The sequence below is a fragment of the Rhea pennata genome, chromosome Z (assembly GCF_028389875.1).
Source record: "Rhea pennata isolate bPtePen1 chromosome Z, bPtePen1.pri, whole genome shotgun sequence".
Taxonomy (NCBI): Eukaryota; Metazoa; Chordata; class Aves; order Rheiformes; family Rheidae; genus Rhea; species Rhea pennata.
In genome coordinates this window covers 50,687,026-50,707,916 of record NC_084702.1, presented here as the reverse complement: position 1 = coordinate 50,707,916, position 20,891 = coordinate 50,687,026, and the positions used below count along the sequence as shown (strand labels likewise).

At 38.4% G+C, this 20,891-nt stretch overlaps 1 protein-coding gene across 7 annotated transcripts in view; it reads right to left on the bottom strand.

Moving 5' to 3' along the window:
- The window catches only part of MEF2C (myocyte enhancer factor 2C), a 131,309-nt gene extending 120,758 nt beyond the window's left edge, over window positions 1-10,551 (bottom strand). For 6 of the 7 annotated variants that reach the window (XM_062599589.1, XM_062599582.1, XM_062599587.1 and 3 more), the window contains exon 1: window positions 5,384-5,883. The gene's annotated coding sequence lies outside the window, so the exon portion shown is untranslated. Of the gene's footprint in view, window positions 1-5,383; window positions 5,884-9,761; window positions 9,861-10,414 lie in introns of those variants that run through there. The other variant, XM_062599583.1, reaches the window with a different exon arrangement.
- Between the last annotated feature and the right edge of the window lie 10,340 nt (window positions 10,552-20,891).

Genomic DNA, 20,891 nt, shown 5'->3' with positions numbered 1-20,891 from the left:
CCACAGATTTTCATCACTAACCGGTAAACTTACGATTTTTTATTGTAAAATCACTTAATTTCTCTTTGAAATTTGCTTTGTGGAACAAGTATCTAGGAGAGCTTGCCTTTCTTGAAAGCTTTAGAATAACAGGTTATATTTCTGATGTTATCATTAAATTGATCTCATACTTTACAGAAAAATGTGTGACATTAAAAAGTGCAAAAAGTGCTCTCAGCCTTCGCTGCTTCTTTATCCTGTTAAGAGTGTATCTGACAGTTCAAATACACAGCCACAGCCTGTAAGTTATATTTTGTCACATTGATGCTTGGTAACTTTTTGAAAATTACATCCTCCCCTCAAAAAAAAAAAAAAAAAAACAAAAAAAAAACAAAAAAAAACTACTGTTGTATGATATAAATCTAATATAATTGAATGCTTTCTCAGGTATGCATGAGTTCAATGGCCAGACTGAACTTGTAAGAAAAGGACATTATATTTCAGTCTTTAGCACTCCAAGTTCTGTTTCAATAATTTACACACAGAAATACATTTTCAGAGGTACTGGACATCCCCTTCTACCATTGAAAGTGTAAGGTGCATGTTTTGCACACTTGAAAACTTGCCTAATATAGTTTTTTCTTGTTTATATGGCATTAAAATAACAAAGAACATTTACTGAATGTGACAAATTAACTATTCTTTAAGGACTACAGTAAACGCCGTGTCTCAAAATAATCTTTTTTTCTCATTTTACTTGGCTGTGAGGTACTTCGGGTTATTTCAAACACTTCTATTTATTGCCTATTTCCAAGAGCCCACTTTTGGAAACACAATCCTACCAAAACTTCTTAAATTCCCATTTGAGACCTATAATATGTTGTTGAAAAGTAGTCTAATGAACATGGGGAACAAAAGGGAAAAAGAAAAGGGGAATATATGCTACGCATGATACAGACTTTTCAAAATATAGCTAGACAAAGCTGGAAGCAAAGAAAATTGAAATGTGCTTTGTAGTGTCCATTAAGATGAAACATCTCAATTTACAGGAGTCTCTGGTTTGATTATAAAAACATACACAAAATTAAATACATAAATATTAATTTTATGTATCACATAAGATGAAAGCAGTGAAAAAACAATGTTTACATTTATGAGTGACTCATTAGTGTTTTATTATGTGAAACACTAGGAGGCATCAGTTGGGTAAAAAAAGAGTTTTTTTTTTTTAAAAAAAGGTAAGAAATTAGCATAGAAGTAATCATCAAGGAACATTAATAGTCCCAAATCTTAAAGGGTATATGTTATTACTAAATTATGCAAACAGCTAAAATTCTATATTCTCATTGATCTGAATAAAGGACAACATTTAATTTGCTAACTATTTTCAGGTCAGAGTACTATGTTCACAGATGCAACACAAAGTATAGCTGTATGTTATATTATATTTTTAAACATAAGAGCATAGTTCTAAACTAAGATGACTTACTTGTTCCTCAGTATAATACTTTTTGATAAAACTGCGAAACACTGACACCTTTTATGCACTCGCTTCTGCACGTATGGTCTTAATAGAGTAAGTGCTGTGGATTTAGTACAGTCCTTTGAGAACTTCTAATTGCTAATGCACGATATCATCTAGGCAAAAATGTTCCTAAAAATCACAAGATAATCATAGACTAAATTTTAAATCTGTTTTCCAAAAGTGATGAATAAACAGTGTTTTTGAAAAATTATGTAACAATGCTACAAGTGGCTCTTCCTTCTAGTATCAAGTCATACAAACTTAATAAGCTCAAAATTGAATTTTCCTTGCTTTAAACTGCATTTAATAATGACTAAGCAACAGAGTTATAGTTGTCTTATAAAATAATCAATTGAAATTGAAGTGTGCCTTGCCATGCTGCAGCAATCAGCTTTTATCTCTCCCCAATCAAAATGACATGTGAACTGCCTAATCCTTCTTTTGTAAGGCACATAAGACTTTGTTGTCACTGTTGGTTTTGTGAATCGCCTCTATAAGCTGGTCTGATTTCCTAAAGATGACAGATCCCAGTGAACAGACAAGCTCTATTGCATCGCAGTCAATGAGACAGTGAGATTAAGGTGGGGGACTTAACACACCATCTTTTAATCACCTGTCCACATGTAAAATTGACCATCAGTCCTGAGAAAATTACCTTAAAGCTGGTCACAAGAGTCCAGCAATTCCCATGTTTAAAAAATAGAAAATTAAGAAATTCTTTTTTTTTTCCAATTTTTCACTTGTACCACCAGTGGTGCTTGCTGACCAGAGTTCTACGCCCATTTTGCTTTTGAAATAAGATATAGAAAAATGTAATTCCAACCTTTCAATATACCAGGCTACTAACCCTAATCTTAAACCTAAAGTTTTCTAGCTGTTTTGAATTATGTAAGGGTTTTTTTTATGTTTTATACGTCTAAATTGCTACAGGGTCTAAATGTAAATGTAGAAAAATTTCTCTATTAATATTATACAGCAAAACTTAAAAAGCTTAAAATATGTCACAAAAATAACTGCTATGGTTATACGTCAAAATGCTGAAGCAGAGACTACAAACTTTCTGAAATTCTGTAGCACCTTACTTATGTTCATCTTCATAATCAGTGTTTTCAAAAGAATTTCATTTTATGTTGTCTGATTTTTGGATTAATTATTATGTAATTTGGAATAACTATGTCCAACAGGTAAAAATGGAGTCAACGTATCATAAAACAAGTGATCATTCTTTCAAACATCTAATATCAGTTCCTGACTTCTTGCTTAATGAGACGTAGAAATATTCCTTAGCTCCCTGTGAAGATGAACTGAACTATTTTGCTGAACAGTAAATTAACCTGTTACAGAGAAAAGTAAAATAAAAAGAAACAAAACTGGCAAAAGTATTCAATATATAACTCCTGTTTAGTTCCTATGTAGTTAACACACTAAATAGTGAGTTACTCAACTCACTATCAAAATTTTTCAGAGGTAAACTTTTCAAAAAAGCTTTAGAAAGGTTCATTTCTTTTTGTCTAAAATGCATTAGATATTAAAAAAAAAACCTCCAACGCTGTTTAAGATAGGTGTCTCTCTGTCTTCAAATATACATGTTCCAGGGCCACAAATAAAGGGAGTTTGTGAAAAAAGAATACCATATAAAGTTTTAAGAAAAAAAATATCTGACTACTATAATGAAAGAAACTTCATAGTAAGTATGCATCTGATTATCCATATGATACTCCAAAATTAGCAGCTCAGGAACATAATTCTAAAACATTTCCATCTCACACACTATTCATCATTTAGCACCAATTCCTACAAGACTTCTTTTTAAGCCTGTGTCCTTTTTTCTTGGTCAAGTAATCTTAACAGCCGACAAGGATATCTGACTCCTACACTCATTTATAAGGTAATTGAAAGTGATATTCCTTCAATCTCTATCCTAAGAAAACTGTGGGACAAGCACTATGTTTAGGTCTTCCATGGGCCTGATCCCCAAACCATTATTCATATGACTTGTCCACTTTCACACAAGTAGTCTCAACGTTATCAGTGGTACTAGTTCTGTAAGTACTGTTTGCGTGAAAGAAAGTCTTCATGTTCAAGCCCTATAATTTTCTCTGTAATCTATGTAAAGTATATTAGTAAAATATATATATATATATCAAGTTTTTAAAATAAAATTATTTGTACTACAAGGAATGCAGAAACTAAACTAAACTAAGGGCCATTCTCTTAAGTTCTTACTCAAATAAATTTTCCATTACTTCCAAAGGAACTTAAGAATGAGCAGAGACTTCACTATTAGACTTAATATGAATTATGTGTTCATGAATATAGAAAGAATAAAACACATAAAAAGTAATATATGTATTTTAGTAAAACTGATAAAGAAACTCTTGTATGTTTTTTGACTTCTTATTAAGTTCCTAGAATCATGTAATAAAAATAATATACAAAACAATAAATCCCCAAAGTGGTCAGTTGCCTGAGTGTTTGGACTGGAAATCAGAATGTAATACAGAGGTTAAAACTGGTTCACAGGTGGTTATATTTCCATGCCCTGCCAAGCCTCTAGGGATTAGAGTTATTATATTCCATATAAACATCTTTACTCTTCAACCACAATACCCTGAAAAGTGCCAGTAAAAAGAAAACTAGTCATATTTTCATCTAATGCAATTGGTTCACCATTCATCTTGCAGTACTTTTAAAGTAGAGATATGAAACTAGGGCAGTTGCCATTAAGCTCATCATTAGATATGTGCTAGGAAAATTCATTTTGTGTCAAGACAATTCTCTTCTGATCACCAGTGAAATATTGGCAAAGTGCCTTTCTCTGCTTAATTCTCTTAAATCTTTAGTCTTAAGCAGTGTATTACAGTATTTGATTTTAGGATACAGGTATTTGTTAATAATAATTGCTATATACAGTAGAAGAAAATAGAACTTTTCTATAAAAAATAATGTTTAATTTCCCACAGTGATTCACTGAGTTTTGCTTTGCACTGTGCTGCTTTGTTGTTTTCTTGTTGTTTTTGAGAAAAGGAATTATTATATTAGCTTTATACTTGTTCTATTTTTCAAAATGACAGAAGGTCACACTAAGTTTTATGGAATATGTAAGTATTACAGTTACATACTGCACCAATAATCTTATCAGTGCCTCATTTATATTAAACTTTATCTCAGCCCAAAAGTAACTGTACCACAACTAAAATAACCAGTTCTGTAAGGCTGATTAGCTCTACTTCTTCATGTTAAAAAATGTAAAGATTACCTTACTAAGCACTATGTAAAGACCAAAGCATACTATTCCAATAGAGGTACGAAGCATATCTTAAATCTCCACAACAATAAAAGGAGTCTTTCCATCTCAAACTTAAGCATTCAAATGAAAGATGCACAAAGTTAAACACTTACAAGCATGCATTACCTAAACTCAAGAACTGAAGAGCTATGACACAATGAAGTTTAAGAGCGTTTCACTCTTAAACTAGATTGTTTCCTTAGTCTGATAAATCAGGGTGCAAGCACTACAAGGTCATAGCATTTGGTGAACTATTAAAACCAAATAAGCTTCAAACACTTTACATTATCAAGCATAAAAATGACGTGAACCAACTTCATCAAAGTTTAAACACTTATGACACTGATAGGGACGAGTCTGCAGTAATTTGACTAGACAGTGATTTAACAATGTTTCTTGTCTGAAAAGTTACTTTAAAGCAATTGACAGTGCAATCATCCCCTTAAAAAGTCTGCAAGCTTTTCTCTCCCTCAATTCCAGTCCACATACACCGATTGATACATTCTTCAAAGGCAATAGGAAACGTACATGGGGCTTCCGTACAATGCCCACTGTATTTTACTTTAATGCTGAATTTCACATGTACTTACATTATAAACATTTAGCTGTTTAGATGATCAGGCTAGTCCTTGAGATATTTTCCTTTCTTAGGAAAAAGAAAAAATCCCTTTACTTCTCTTCCAGCCTTTAAATATTCACCACCTGGTTCAACATGCAGCCTCCTTGAATCACACACACAACCTTCAAAGTCAATCCAATAAGCAGCCAGAAGATGTCTGGTGTGTGCCTGTGTGTGTGTGTGTGTGTGTGTGTGTGTGTGTGTGCGTGCTTGTGCGTGTGTGTGCAGCGTGGAGGAGGAGAAAGTGGCTGAGCTGTTGGTCGGATTAAAAGTAACCGGACTCGTCCTGAAAGCGTCCAGGAAGGAAGTGACAGCAGGCGAATGGGAAAAGGAGAGCAGCTCACAGCCTTTGTAACATCGCGGAGAGGAAGGGGGGAGGCAAGGAAGGGATTCAAACTACACGCCTGAAGAGGTGTCCTTTTCTGCTTCTCTCCCTCTTCCTCCCTTTTCTTCTCCTTCTCTGTGTCTCTATTTCTCTCTCTCCCACAATCCCAAACGAATGACTCTCTCCTCCCGAGCTGGAGAAATAATCAGTTTCACTCTTGCAAAAAGGGGGCGGGATCAGATCCCGAAAGCGTTTTAATAAAACAAACATAGAGCAGCAGCAGCGGCAGCAGCTCCTCTCCTTGCCCCTCTAGTCTAAACTAGATTGATAAATTACTCCACTACACTACTTTAATTATGTATATGGTATGCAGAATAAATCACTGAACATCAGCACCTCAATCAAGCACTTTTTAAATGATAATTGCATCTTGGGTGAATCAATCTTCCCATTCCTGACATTTTGCTAATTTTAGTTTTACGGTGGGGGTAATGGCATATGCCACACGCAAACCTAATGACAATCCTTTATTATACAGAGTGAACACAACACGGCGAGCCGGTGCATATTTTCCCCCTTCTGGCGAGGTACAGTAGCAGGAAGACGCTAGCAGCACTGCGAGAAGCGGGAGAGAAACAGGCTGGGGCAGCTTGGACACAGGCAGAGCGAACGCTGCCCGCTGAATCTGTCGCCGCTGAAACGGGAAAGGCCGCCCGCTATCCCCCAGTGGCAACACTGGCCCAGCCAGGCTGCGCTGCCCGCATGCGAGGAGCTGCGGGGCGGCGCGGCTTTGAAATATCCTCCAATGTCGCGACCCGCGAACGCCCGCCAGCCTGCGCGGCCGCGCTCCCCAGGCACACGCTCCGCATCGGCGCAGCGCGGCTTTCCTGTGCGCAGCCACGCAGGGAGGCACCGGGCAGCGCCGCGGGCGGGGGCGCTGCGCGGGGCGCTGCGCGGGCGGCGGAGCCCAGCCCGCGCCGCTGCCCCCCAGCGCTGGCGGCTGCCAGGCCAGCAACTTCCTCACCAGTTTGGAAATGTTTCCACAGCGCAAGTCTGCAGCCGGTGCTAGGTATTTTTAGCCCGCGTGACATTTCCTACACCACCTCCTTGCACCTTTCGGGGGCTGCTGCTCCGGAGCGCACAGCCCAACTCCGCGGCTCCCGAGTCTCGGTCCAGTTGCCGGTGACTTCACCCCGGCACCCCGCACAGGAAGCAGCGCTGCGCGGAGCAGGAACAATCCTGGTGGCAAAGTTGGGGGCAGCAAACAAGCAGCCACCTTGAGCAAACAGGAATGCTGGCTAGATAAAATGCTGCTCGCTTAATTGCACAGGTCCAAATCACAGCCTACTGTCTGAGATGGGCTCCTGTCAGGCTTCCACAGAAATGCCCTATTCCCAATGCACTGTGCAAAAGGACAGAACGTTTTTCATATGTCCATTTGCTTTTATAACCAGACTGAAAGGAGCGTACTGTCTGGAAGTCTGAATCCAAATTAAGTACATGCAATAATTTGTGAGTAAAACCGGACTTTGCAGATACTTGTTTTAATTTTTATGCAGATAACCAACTTCTACAATCCTTTGAGAGCAGCAGGAGACTTTACTGAGGCACAGATCGTCATTTTTGTGACAGATTAAGGTACTGGAAATGGGAAGAGCACCTGGTAAAACCAAAAGCCCGAATTCAAACAACAGTGATAAATACATATCTAGTTGATTTTCACGTAAGTTCTTGGTCTTGCAGTCTTTCCCCCTATATGCATCCCACTGGGCCACTGACCTACTTCTGAAGTTCCATATTTGTCAATGAATAAATGCCAACTGTACTTCTCAAAACATGGATGCTCAAAGCACGGTCAGAGCAAAAAGAAGCTAACGGAGTTCTAAAATGCAGCCTGCATTCTCAGTCTGCGTTCTCAGCTCAGATCCCCAGAGAGTACCTTCTACTGACTACGGGTCTCGTCACGCCCTACTCTATCTTGATGAGATTTAGATACAGAGAATGGGCAACTCTTAATGGACAGAGAGTTACATTCTGTAAAATACACTTACAACAACAACAACCACAACAGCAACAACAGTGATACTGATGTGCCCAGGACCATCATGCAGCCAGAGGTGAGCCAAGCACATTGTAAATGGTGGCGAGAGGCACATATGCTTGGCAGTGTCAGCAGTGGATGCCGATACAATGTTGGGAAAGAAATGTTTGCTCAGCCCCAGGTTTGGCATGAAACACAGCAGGAAAGGGATATGGAACAGTTACATAGGTTGTACCCACGCTATGCCTTTTCTGCAGACGGTTTTGGTCTCCCAGTGTGGCACCTAACTTTCCAGTAATATTAATATTTTTCTTAGTGGCAAAAATAAAAAACTGTGTTAATCCTTTGCACTTTTGTGCTCCAATTGAAAATGAGTGTCAGGCAATTTTCTTGTAAGTAAGTTTTCTGGCTAGTTGATAACACAGCCCTTCAATAGGCAAGACGGAACTTTAACACTATTTTAGCTTAAAAGTAATTATTAGAGTAGGCAAATATTTCAGAAAGTAACATACACAGCAGCTTCTCCATGTAGGCTCTTGTGGCCTAATCTTTAAATAGTTGTGACCTTCACATATGAGAGTATCTTAAAGCCATGCCAAGTTTTTGTCATGAGTATAATTCATCAAATCCATGTAAAGGACACCTCAGTTTTTAAAATAGGGTTCAGATACTAGATGGACAGACAGATAAGAGGTAAGGAATCATGCTTTCTCACTCATCTCAGGGTTAGATAAGGCACAAAATTTGCAGTATCTTTGGAAATGTTTAGAATTTTTCTATTTTGCTGCATTTAATTTTAAAATTTGGAATAATTTCAAACACTTTCATCCCAGTATCTGTACTTGTACTGATGCTCCACAAGTGGACCCTTTTCAAATTTCTTGCAAGAGAGTCAGATCTACTCCTTTTCCTGTTGACAGGTTATGTGTAGGTCTGCTGATAACTTTTTTTTCTTAATCCACCATCTAATGCACACACTATTTTAAACAATGAGACACCAGTGAAAATGTAATAGTTACAAATACAGTTCCCCGAAGTTTTATTGATGACTGAAGTGTGTCCAACTATCTCTTTCCCTTAAAGTGTGATTATCTCAAGGTGGGTTTATAAAGCATTCATTGCTTTGAAGATGATATTCAAAATCCATTTTTATTCTTTTGTGAATGCTGAATGTATTTTTTCCTTAGGAGAAATGAGACTGCCATCTTACATCATTTAAAGATATTTAAGCTGAAAAGCACTAAGGTTACTATGCAATGATCTACCTCCTTTGCATCTTAACCCTGGGGTGGCTTAGTTTCTATTTTCTGTTTAAAGTTCTGTTCAACCCCACTCCACGCCTCGCTCTCTTCCACCACCTCCCTATCATATAAGAGCAACAGAGTATAACACTTCTTCCCATGTCTGACTGCTTTTAAACTTGGCCCACGCTGGGTGCAGTGCTTGAAGTGAGCTTTACAAAATTATTTTAAAGTGAGCTGGGGCGGTTGCCACAGCAACCCACCCTGAGAGAAATCGAGGCTATAGATTAATCTACCCCACAAGATTATTCAACAGCACTGTATTTGTTCTTCATTCATTCAGAATATTCCCTCAATCCATATGCTTTTATAACGAACAAAAGCTATAAATTCAGATAGTTTCAAAGATAATAGAATATATATTCCAGGAACACATTTTAAATGCTTTATAAACCATTGCAGAGAGCTGAAATGTACATGATTTCTTGCAAAATCATTTAATTGCAAAAAAATATTTGCAAGGTAGGCACAGCTGACACATGAACTTTAAATAAAATGGCATGCCATTACTAAAATGGTGTTATATACATCAAGCAATGATTACAGAAAGCCTTTGTCACAGGTGTACCTGTAAGTACATAATACAGCAGAGTTTGCTCTCCAGGCTTTGCTTTTAGCATTAAATCTGAAAACAATAAATAGTACTTTGTAATATTAAATGCAATAAATATTAAACACTCACCACATACACCCTCTTTATTGTCAAAATCATCCGCCTCCAATGCTTTACTTAATCTTTTCCATAGTAGTTACTTCACAGTTTACAATTCTTGTTCGGCACCTTAGATGTTTAAAAGCACAAAAGTAGTATATTATTTAAATGCAAACCTATAGCACTTAAATATATTTAAAGAGATTTATGGAACAATTTCTATAAAAAGAATATGAGTCCTTACTGGTATGCACTTAGGCCTAAAAAGAATATCACTTGTAAGTAGCTTAAAGTTTCAGAAGCGGTAATAAACTCCATCTGAATCCTACTTTAGAGATGCTACACTATCAATAAAAATATAAAACTATTGATTTTTAGACTGTACTAATCTTCCAATAGGTACTTAGAAAATTATTTCTGCTTTTATGCGCTTTTTGAAAAATGTAGTCGCTCATTGTTTAACAATGCCAATTTAAAAGACTGCACCAAATGCAAAAATGTTAAAGCTTCGAATATTAATTTCTTCCTTCTTTTAAAAACTACTGTATGTTCTGCAGCTACCCAGGGAAGTTTCCCCTCGGGCCTGCCTGTAGGAACGCAACACTAAGTACCATCGGGAGAATTATTTTAATTGAAATGCCCATTTTTCTTCACACTAGTTTGGGGGAAAAGGGTGTCCTTACATAAATCCAAATGAACGCTGTGACACAATGGCGTGGCCGCACTGACAGCTGCCGTTCAGAGGGGTGACCGGCGTGGTTTCTGCCCGGACCCCGTGTGGCCAGACAACACTTCTCCTCCGCACCGGTATCTCCACTTTATTTGGAGTTTGGCGGTCGTTCGCTGCAGCGGCGCGAGCGCGCGGCGCGGCGCGGCGCGCTCCGCGCAAGGCCGGCCGGCAGCGCGGGCGCGCTAGGCCACCGGCCGCCATCTCCGCGCCCCCGCCCGCTTCACGCGGCGCGGCCCTAACGGCCCTAACGGCCTCAACGGCCGCCGGGAGCCCCGCGCCCGCAGCACGCGCGCGGCGGCGGCGGCGGCGGCGGCCGGGGAGGGGGCGGCCGGGCGGGGGGGCGCGGCGCGGAGGCAGGGAGGCAAGGTGGGTGCCACGTGTGTGTGCGCGGCGCGGGGGCGGCCGCGGCCGGGGCCGGGGCCGGGGCCGGGGCCGGCGGGGGAGGCGGGCTGCGGCCCGGCGGGGGCGGGACGAGCCGGGCCCCGGCGCGGCCGCCACCGCCCGCTCGGCGGCAACAAAAGCGGCGGCTGCGCGGGGGGCGCCGTCTCCTCCCGCCGCCGCCGCCGCCGCGCAGCCCCTGGGCCCGGCGGCGCGGGTCCGCCCCGGGCGGGGGGACGCTGCTGGCACCGAGCAACTTCGCGTCGGGGAAAACGAGCGCCCGGCGGCAGCAGCTTCTTTTCTTTGCCCCCCTTTTCCCTCCCCTCCTGCCCGGCCGCCCGCGCTGGCAGCCGCTGGTTGCCGGGGGCTGTGGCGGAGCCGGCGGTGCCGGCTCGGCGCCCGCTGCCGCGAGGGGAGGCAGCCCCAGCACGAAAAGCCGCGCCGCTTCGGGTGCGATCGGAGAGGAGCACCGAGTACTTCTGGAAAACCTCGTGACACTGCTGCTACTTAAAACAACTAGGACAGGAATAGGAAAGGGTAGGAAGTCCCAGCTAAAGGTTGGCAGCCTTAACTCCCCTCAGTATTTCACTATAATACTGTCCCGTTTGCTGACCCCCAGGTTACCCATCGTAGGGCCCCTCCAAAGCCTTTCAAAGGCTTTACAGCATTTTGTGCACCTCTCCGACCTTCGGAATAAATAAGACCACTGGCCTGGGTGACTGAAGTGCAGCACTGGCTATAGCTACTGCCTCGTGCAGTGCCAATAGGCGATGTAGCGCCCGTGAGTAATAGTGCCTCGGACCATGTTGGGTAAAGCGTGTTGCCATCTACCTCGCACGTGGGATGGCGCGCAGTCAGTAGCGACAGAAAGCAGCAGGGAGGTGTGTGATATGGAAACGTGTATTAATGAGTGGGGTGAGGCTGGTAGAGTTATTTGATCTGCAGCTCGTGTGTGACAGAATGTGGTAGATGGCTTATTCTGGGAAAGGGAATGGCGGGGGGCTTCTCAGTTGTTAGCAGGCGATGTGTTAGCGTGCGCCGCAGTGGAGCGACTGTGGCGGGAGGGGGTGTAGCGCATACTTGGCAATGCGTGTAAAGACAGAGTAAGTTGTATTTCTGGTCTAGATGGAGGTCTCAGAGGTAGACTAATCTGGGGCATTATCTGTTCCTCTCCAGGCTTTCAGAAGGTTGTTTCTTTAATGTCGCCCCCCCCCCCTTTTTTATTATTTTCTTTTTCCTGCTCCCGTGCTGATATTTTCAAGGGCCTTTGCAGGGAAGAGACTAACTGATTGTACAGGGGAAAAGGCTACCAAATACACAAAGTCAACAATAAAAAGGTTTGTTTGTTTTGGTAAATTATTCCGGTTCTAGTAATCTGAAGTGTTTCATTGTTACAAAAGGCTGTTTCTGAAACTGTAGTTTTCAAGTTGATACTGCCCTTTAAATATCTTACAAAGAGTTGTCCAAGACATTCTTGTCTAAGAAATTCTTTGCTGTAGTTTTGTTTTGTTTCTTTTTTAACAGCATTTTAAAACAAGAGATAGAAGAAAACTTTTTCATAGACAAATAAGTTTTCTTTCAACAAAAAGATTAGATATTACTAAAATTGTCCTCCAAGCATAAAAATAGTATTTATTACTTTGTGAATTGCAACACAGACTAATATTAGAACGAGATCCTGAAGCTAGCGATAACCACTCTTTTTGTTTGCTGCACACATGCTTTTTAGAAGTAGATTAATGCTTAAGGTCTGTCAGCTGTTTGAAAATGAGGCTGAATTTGCATTTGAAGGAGTCAACAACTACAGAAATGATGAATTTAATGACTGATGTGAAATTGGGATGCTGTGGAGATCATGCACCAAATCCAAAGACCGCTGAGGTCTGTTGAAATCTAATGCAGTCTGACAAGTTTTAGTGGAGACCCCAAAATGGAAGCTCAGGCCTACATTCAGTGGCCATCCTGATCCTATTCCTGCTTCAGACTTAATCTTTGGGCGTGCTGAAAATCTAGTTCTGACACTGTCTCTCCCTAAGGTATTTAAATGTCCTCATCATCCTATGACAACATTCCACCAAATGTATGAAGTTTTTTACATATATATACATACACACTCGTGTACGCAGGCACGCACACACACACACACACTTTTAAGGAGACAACAGTTGTAGTCAATGAGCTCACTTAAGTGCAACTAAAGGAAGAATTTAACCTACTAATCCTCCCCCTCTTGATGTTTAAGGACTCCAAAAATGTGAGTGTAGACTTGTATGGAAGAAATGTATCAACAGTTTAAATTCCTCAGTGTTGGACAGAAATTGTCAAGCAAAACTTTTGTCTCTCAAACTGAAAAAATCAGTAACTATTTTCAAATTTTTCTTCAAAAATCTCTTCTGACAAAGTTAATTAGGTGAAATTTCAAGCAAAATAGGCTTTTTTCCTATGCAAATATATAAAAATAGATCAAATAAGAACTTAGAGTGGAGACTTGGAATCATCTCCCAATCTTAATAGGGTCTAACTACAGGAATGCATTTGAAGAATAATTTTGGAAATATTGTAATTTTTCTTGAACTGCTGTTCATCAGTGGGATTATTCTGTGTCTTCATACGCCTCAGAGACATCTGATTCTTTTTTTAAAAAACAAGACATTTGCTAGCAAACTATGCATTATATGTTCTAATACAACTGTTACTGAAATCTACCTAGATTACTATTTTCTCAGATGAACTCTGCTTACTAAAGTACCTTTACTGTTCTTCTCAGTCACTAATAAAGAAGGGCATGCTGGATGGATAGAAAAGGCAAGAAAAGATACAACAGGACATGCTGTGCTCTAATGGTTTTGTTGTACATAGCCTATGATGAAACAGGCTAAATTAGAGCAGCTGTGGGGCTACTTGAATTTACAGAAGGGATGAGGTACGTTCTTGTCAACTGCAAAGTACAGCACTAAGAATGATGATTTTTATACATCTTCATTTATCTTTTGGTATCTTGCACAACATCTAGGCTTGATGCAGAAGAGAATAACTTTATCTTTCATTTTTAATTTAGGCAATTTTAGAAGGCTTGAACCTCTTCACTGTTAGCTAGTCATTTCAAAAGAAGGCTTCGCTTCGCTGAAAGATAGGTTCCCAAGAAGCAAGTTTCAGAATTAGCATTATAAGAAGTGTTTATAACTAATCTATAGTAATAAGTTATATTAAGTTCCATAATCAGTTAAAACTAACAACCTTTCTCATTCCTGCTACCACATTTGGTTGCCTATGCAATTGCCTCCAGTTGTAAAAAACAGACTCTCCAATTGATAAGCTGTTTAATTTTGGTGAAGATGGGGGAAAATTTTCAAGCTGTGCATTCTCTCATGTTTCCCAAAATGGAATTAATGGACTAAGGTATTGTGATATTCTCAGGTATTTTGCAAAAAGCCCCACAATCCAAAACAAAAAAATATGATTGTACCCCCTTGTTAATTGTGTGACACTCAAGCATTTGTCTATCTTGCACTGCATGATGATGTGATACAGAAGCAGACAGCCATAGATGGCCAGAAAATGCTTAATTAAGTATTCTGCAGCTGCTATGAATTAGATCAGCATCTGCATCTGTGTAGACAATGAAATTCATGATAATTCTGAGGGCCAAGCAAAGTAGAGATTTGTTTTGGATAGACCCCTAGCCACAATTCAAATAAAATTCAAATCAAACCTGTTCTAAGGGTTGAAAAAGGTTGGTCAACTCATTCTCCTATTTCTGAAGGCCACTATGGTTCCCCATCCTGGCTACAGATACAGATTCCAACATACCACAAGAAAGGCTATTGTTACCGTGTTCCTAGCCAGAAGAGGAAATGCCTTTATTTTTTTTATTATTATTTTTTGTGAAACCCAATTCACAGGGGTTTTCCAGACCAAACTTTGAGATATATTTCAGATAAGCATTCAGAGTTTTGGATGATCCAGACAATTCACATCTATTTCAAACTACAAATTTGATTACAAATGTAACCAAAATTGGAGTAAATAATATGCAAATTTACAAGGTGAGTCATCCTGCCTGTTATAACAGAATATACCATATGAGATTTGCAGCATAAAGTGAACATGGAATACAATAGTAGTATATTAGTATATGGAATGAGGGAATAAAGGTACTGCTGGCAAACTAGATACAGAGATATACCTATATACATATACTAAAAGACAATAGGTTAGTCTCTGCATTTTTTTGAGAAAATTCACTGTTCTTAATTTTATTCTGTCAACTCTTCAGTGCTAGGTTCATGTTTTTGTTCTGCATTTGAAGAACTGCAAGCACAACATAACTGTAGTTTCTAAGTGCTGCAACAGTACTAATACTTCTGCTATCACAAACAATAATTAGTATAAAACATTTTGTTAGCTGTTTTAGAGAGGCCCTTTGAAGGCTGACATCTCTTATTGATATGCGAAGAAGAACATGTAACCTCTATGGCCATAAAATGTAATTGTACAATAGTTGGGTCAGCTTTTAGATGTGCTAGTGTCACTTATGTTAGTCTATATTAAAACTTCCACGAGCCTCCAGCTGTGATGTCATTGGTTATAACTCTTCCCATGGAAGCACTTTAAAAAGTTGATATTACTGAGGTTAAAAGGAAACTGAGCCTCAGAGGTCATGTTTGGATATGTACTTTGGTTTAGATGTATTTCATCTGAAGTTATTGTTGCGGTTGTACGATCTAGTTTGAGCACCTTTGCAGAGCACCTGTATGATATGGACAGATTTAAGTTCTCATTTCTGATCTGTTATTTTCTGCAAGTCTGCACCCTTCTATAAGAAAAAAAGGATCAGGCTTGCAATAGCTGATTTCAGCTATGTCTTTACGGATAGCTACAGGGACGCTGGAGAAGGAGAAACCCTGCTACTAAATTGGAGAAGCTAAGGTTCTGAAATTGAGGGATATTTATCTTATTTAGGAAGGTGAGGACCATATAGAGACAACTTCCATTCTTTTTTTTGTTCAGTTAAAAACTGAAACTTCTACAGCTGACCCATCAAAAATGTCATGACAATCTCCATTCTTAAACTCTCAATGAAACTAAATATTTCCATTATGGCAGCAAAAAATAAAAGGTGAGCTGTTAACATTCAGCAGCTTTTGCCTTTACCCTTTTCAGCTTCAGCAGCCTGAAGGTATGTGCTATAAGGCCTGTGTCCTCTGGAATCTTTGGACGCAAGTTAGCTGCCCTCTGGGCCATGGCTCAGATACAGAGCTAGGGCTGGAGAGCAGGAATGTTTTTGGAAGGGAGTTGTGGGGTTTTCCAGCTGTAAGTGGGAGTGGAGGGTCTGTTGGTGTCTAGATAGTGAGGTGGGGTGAAGATGGAGCAAAAGTAGAGAAGGGTATATGGGCATCAGTAATTCAGGAAAGACTCTTTGCTCACTAAGGAATATACAGATTAAGAATTTCTAGATTCAAGCGAAATCTCATGAAAAGTTCCTGCATCCTTTTTGCAGATTAAATTTAGCAGTTTAACTTTCAGTGGAACGACAGGGAGAAATGCCTCTTTGCCCTAAGTGGGTCTGAGTTCCCTCATCTTCCTGAGGAAGAATACAACCTAAAATCTCATTTCAGTGAGGCTTTATGTGCCTAGTATCTGAAATGCTATCAACAGTATAGCAGTTGAGAATCAAATAGTTAATGAAGTCAGATAATGCAAGGACACAATTAAATGATGGCCATGTCTTTGCAAAAGTAGGAACTATCCTGATATGCAGGTAGATTATTTCACAGTCTCTTCTATTTTTTTCCCCACAATTTGTAGACTCTTCATTAATTCTCATAATTATTGTGTATGATATATTGTGTATGATATTATTTTTTTTTTATTACCAAACATTCTTCTACAATATTTGCAAATTCAGGAAGTAGATTGATCCTGGGAAAAGGGCTATTTGCAGATAGTAATACAGTGGATAGAAAGTATCCTGCTACCACTTCAGAAAGCAAAGGAAAAAAAGAATGAATAATGCAGATATCTATGCCATCTGTAGAAAAAGATATATGATCCTGTGATTTTGTATACTTCCATATCATTGTCAGTTCACCATTAAAAAGATGAGCAACAAGACAAAAAATTACTGGGGGAGAACTTTTTAGATTTTTTTTGTTTTTTTAAAAGAACAGATACAGAAAGGTTTGCTTTGCTGAATTAATTGTTAGCTGCTGCATATCATACTGGTCAACTTTTTTGCCTTGCTGTCACATTTCAGGGCACAGTATATCAGGTACATTAACATTAGATCAAGCTTCATACACTAACAGCACAATTTGCAAATACATATATGAAATTAGTATTGCTGTATGTATATGAACAAAGTAGTATCTACTGTTTCATTCATTCTGTACAGTTATTTCACATGCTTCCAGCAAATTCATCTGATACCCTAGCTTAAATCTATATGCTTATTCTTTGTAAGCTGCATCTGTTGAACTTAATTTAGAATCCAGTGCCTTTCCATTTAGGCATAGAATGCACTGAGCTTTTATCTTTCTTGAAAATTTCTTAAATAGTACTTTTAAGACTTGCTTCGTAACGCTAGCTGCTTTTAAGGGAACAACCTGATTTAACTACGAAATAAGTTGTTAGTACTTACATTGGAGAAGACAACTCCGTTAACAAAACCAGTTTGTATACCTGTTTATTGTGATAAGGGGCATGCTGCAAGGAAGATGCAGCACACTATTACTATCTTGTATATGGTAAACTAGATTGAAACATTTTACAAATGGGATAGCAGAGAGGGGCTGTGAGCAGTCACAGACAGTGGTATGGAGATGCTAGGGGTATTTTCAAATGTGTAGACCAGACTGGACTGCTGGACTACAATCGTGTGCAGGGGTGGAGAACAGTTGTAGAGCAGTCTGTAGCCACTCTTACAGTTTTAAAGGTGGTGAAGCAGCCTGGCAAAGTAGTGTCTACAGATATTGCTAACAGGCTGGCAAAGAAGAAAATTCCATTCTTCACTGCTTCCTAATATGCATCTCTCCCTTTGACTTAAAGGGAGACATTCAGACCAATAAACAAATGATTTATGGATTAAAAAAACCCTGAAGGTGCATGAAAAGAATTCTATATTGTAGAATATAATTTTGTTTACTATACCAAAATACATCATAAATTTAAAGTTTATGTATATACAAAGTATGTATGTGTATATATATATGCACACACACATACTATTTATAAAGTGTATGCTTAAAAATAATTGAAAATTTGCATGTTTCAGATGTTCGTTTATGAAGCCCTTAAGGCATACAGGCTACTTCCCCTCCTCCCCAAATTTTTAATCATGTAATTTTTTTAAAATCTAACTTTTAAAAGCAACTTCATTGTCCAGTGGAAACTAGTATAAGTGAAAGGAGAACAAGGCACAATATACTTTTTAAAATATCATGCAACACTATGAAGAGACTTAAATTATCTTTTGAAAAACATAACATGTAGTGACTAAATTGTAATTTTTTCCAAAGCTTTATGGTTAGATCCCATTTTTAATTACATACACTATGGAATAACTAATACAGATTTCTTCTTGACAGTAAAGCTTGGGATTTATTGGAAAAGACAAACGTGGTTGAAAGCTGAGCTAGACTACAGCTTTTCAAAATGAAAAAGAAAAAAAGATAGTTGTAAAATAAACCACCGTAGTTTATAAAATAGACAACAAAGCAGGTTCAGGGAACAGAAGGGACATTGATCTCTTATTTAATAGGGAATAGTTGGTACAGAAATAAGTGAATGTACCTGGTATTTCAGAGCTAATTCTATTTCTATCTGAAATAATGGTAAAGCTTCAGTAATTAAATACGGTTTTTCTGTTTTTTAATTTTCTCAGCATTTCATGTTAATAAAAAACTATTAAAAATTTCATTTAATATGCTTAAGCCTGACAATCAGAAAAAAAGCAGCAGAAAGACCAATAAAGGACATTAGTTTAAATTTGATTGTATAAATTATTTAAATATGAAATCTCCACCTTGTGCAACACTAAGTAATCCTTTTCTAGAAAAGTAAAAGATTCTATACTGAAGTTGTATTTTACAAAATACTCTTTTTCCCCAAATAAAGTGAGGTACAGACTAACTTTAACAAGAATTTATTGAAATTATCCAGAACTTTGTCACATTAATTACTGTTACCGAGCCTCTGTAATAAATACAGTGAAATCCAGGCAAAATTACACCTTACTGAAATGATCTCTCTAAAGCAACGGCTGTATGTTTTTCTTGGGTATTGTACATGTACAATGTCTAGTTAACTCTAGGAAATGCTTTTACTATTTACTGTCTTCTGAGTTAACAGTGCTTGGTTTTAATGGATGTTAAGGGATTTGATTTCCATACATTAAGAATGTTATGCATGAAACAGCAATGTTTCACAGACATTGAGTAGTTCAAAGGAAGCCCCAGAGTTTTGCTTTCAGGATATTTTGGGGTTTTTTGGTTTTTTTTTTTTGTTTTTTGTTTTTTGTTTTGCTTGATGTTTCATACTTTATTTGAGAACATAGCTTAACATTTAGATTTACTTTACACTTTTTGGATGAGTAATGTTTTATTCTACTGGTCTGTTATTCAAGCATGTAGTAGAATATTCTTGTAACAAACAAAATTGCCATTATCTTCATGTAGCACATCCCAGAAACCTACATAATCTTTGCTGTTCTCTTCCTGTCTCCCAAAATGAACAAAATAGACAAGAACTAAGGCCTGATCTACCTCCACAGAGGTCAGAATTTCCTGTCAACTTTACTGGTCCAACACCAGGCAGCATAGCTGAAAAAAAAATCACAAGTGAGGGCTGTTAAAAAAGGCCTTAGATATTCTTATTCCATCTGAGGTTAGGCTGTCTGTTGCTGATAAATGATTTATCGACATATGGGGGATTTTCCACTACAGAACTACTATAACTGCATATTGATGTATAATTCCTTTCTTTCTCCTGATAGCATCTTCTACGATATGCATGTGAATGTGGAATCTGTTTTTTTCAAAAAGAGTCATATGGTCAAGTTTTCTGTCTGTTTACTTGCTTAAATAAATGTTTTCAATTTAATAAAACAATTTGTAATGAATAGTGTGAAACAAAGTTAAAAGAATGAGTTCTTGAAATAGAAATCATAATAAAAATGCCTTTTTCTCCTCCAAAATATTTATTTTAACATGTGGTCACATTTTCCTACATTTTCACATTAATTGAAATCTTATTGTTCTAGAAAAATATATCTTTTTTCCTTCATCTAGTTTCCCAGCTCTCTTACGCAAATAAAAGAAAAAAATACACATACAGCCATGATTTGTGGGTTTAAAATAAGTAAAATTTTGTAAATTCACTGTATCTTTAAAAAGCATCATGCCAAGAAGTACTGTCACATAGCCTATGTTTCCTCATTTACCTCTCACTTCAATGGAATAGCAACATATGATTATCTTTTTGATTACTAACTGGGTTTTAAAAGATGATTTAAGGATTTTAAATTTTGGTCCTTTCCTTGTTACCAGGTAATCTTACATAGATGTTCAAAAGGAGTTGCTAAGGCTTTGGAGCGTTAGCTGAAGCTGCAAATACAGGGAGCATTCTCCAGGCAAGAAATCCTTTCTTTTTAGTTGGAAATTACCAGGATAATAGGTTTGTGTTAAGGGAGGCAGATGGGGGGGGGGGAGAGGAAATTCAACTGCAATATTGACTGGCTGCTGGTGTTCTTGTACATAATCCTGTATGTTCTTCCTAGTCAGATTCAGACAAACAGTTTGAAAGAAACTGCCTATAAATATCAGTTCACTTTCAAGAAACTTTTCTTGGTTACAGAAGTTAAAATAAAGCACTATATCAAATAAAATGTGAAGCATGCTACAAAGCTTATCTGCTTTCTCCTGAAGAAAGCTCAGTGAACATAGCCACAAGCCTGGAGCTGAATCTTCCAGTACTGTGGCAAGCAGAACAACTCTAAAGACTTAAATAATTTTTAATTGTTTTTTCTATTAAAACTCACCAGTGCCCTTCTTCTT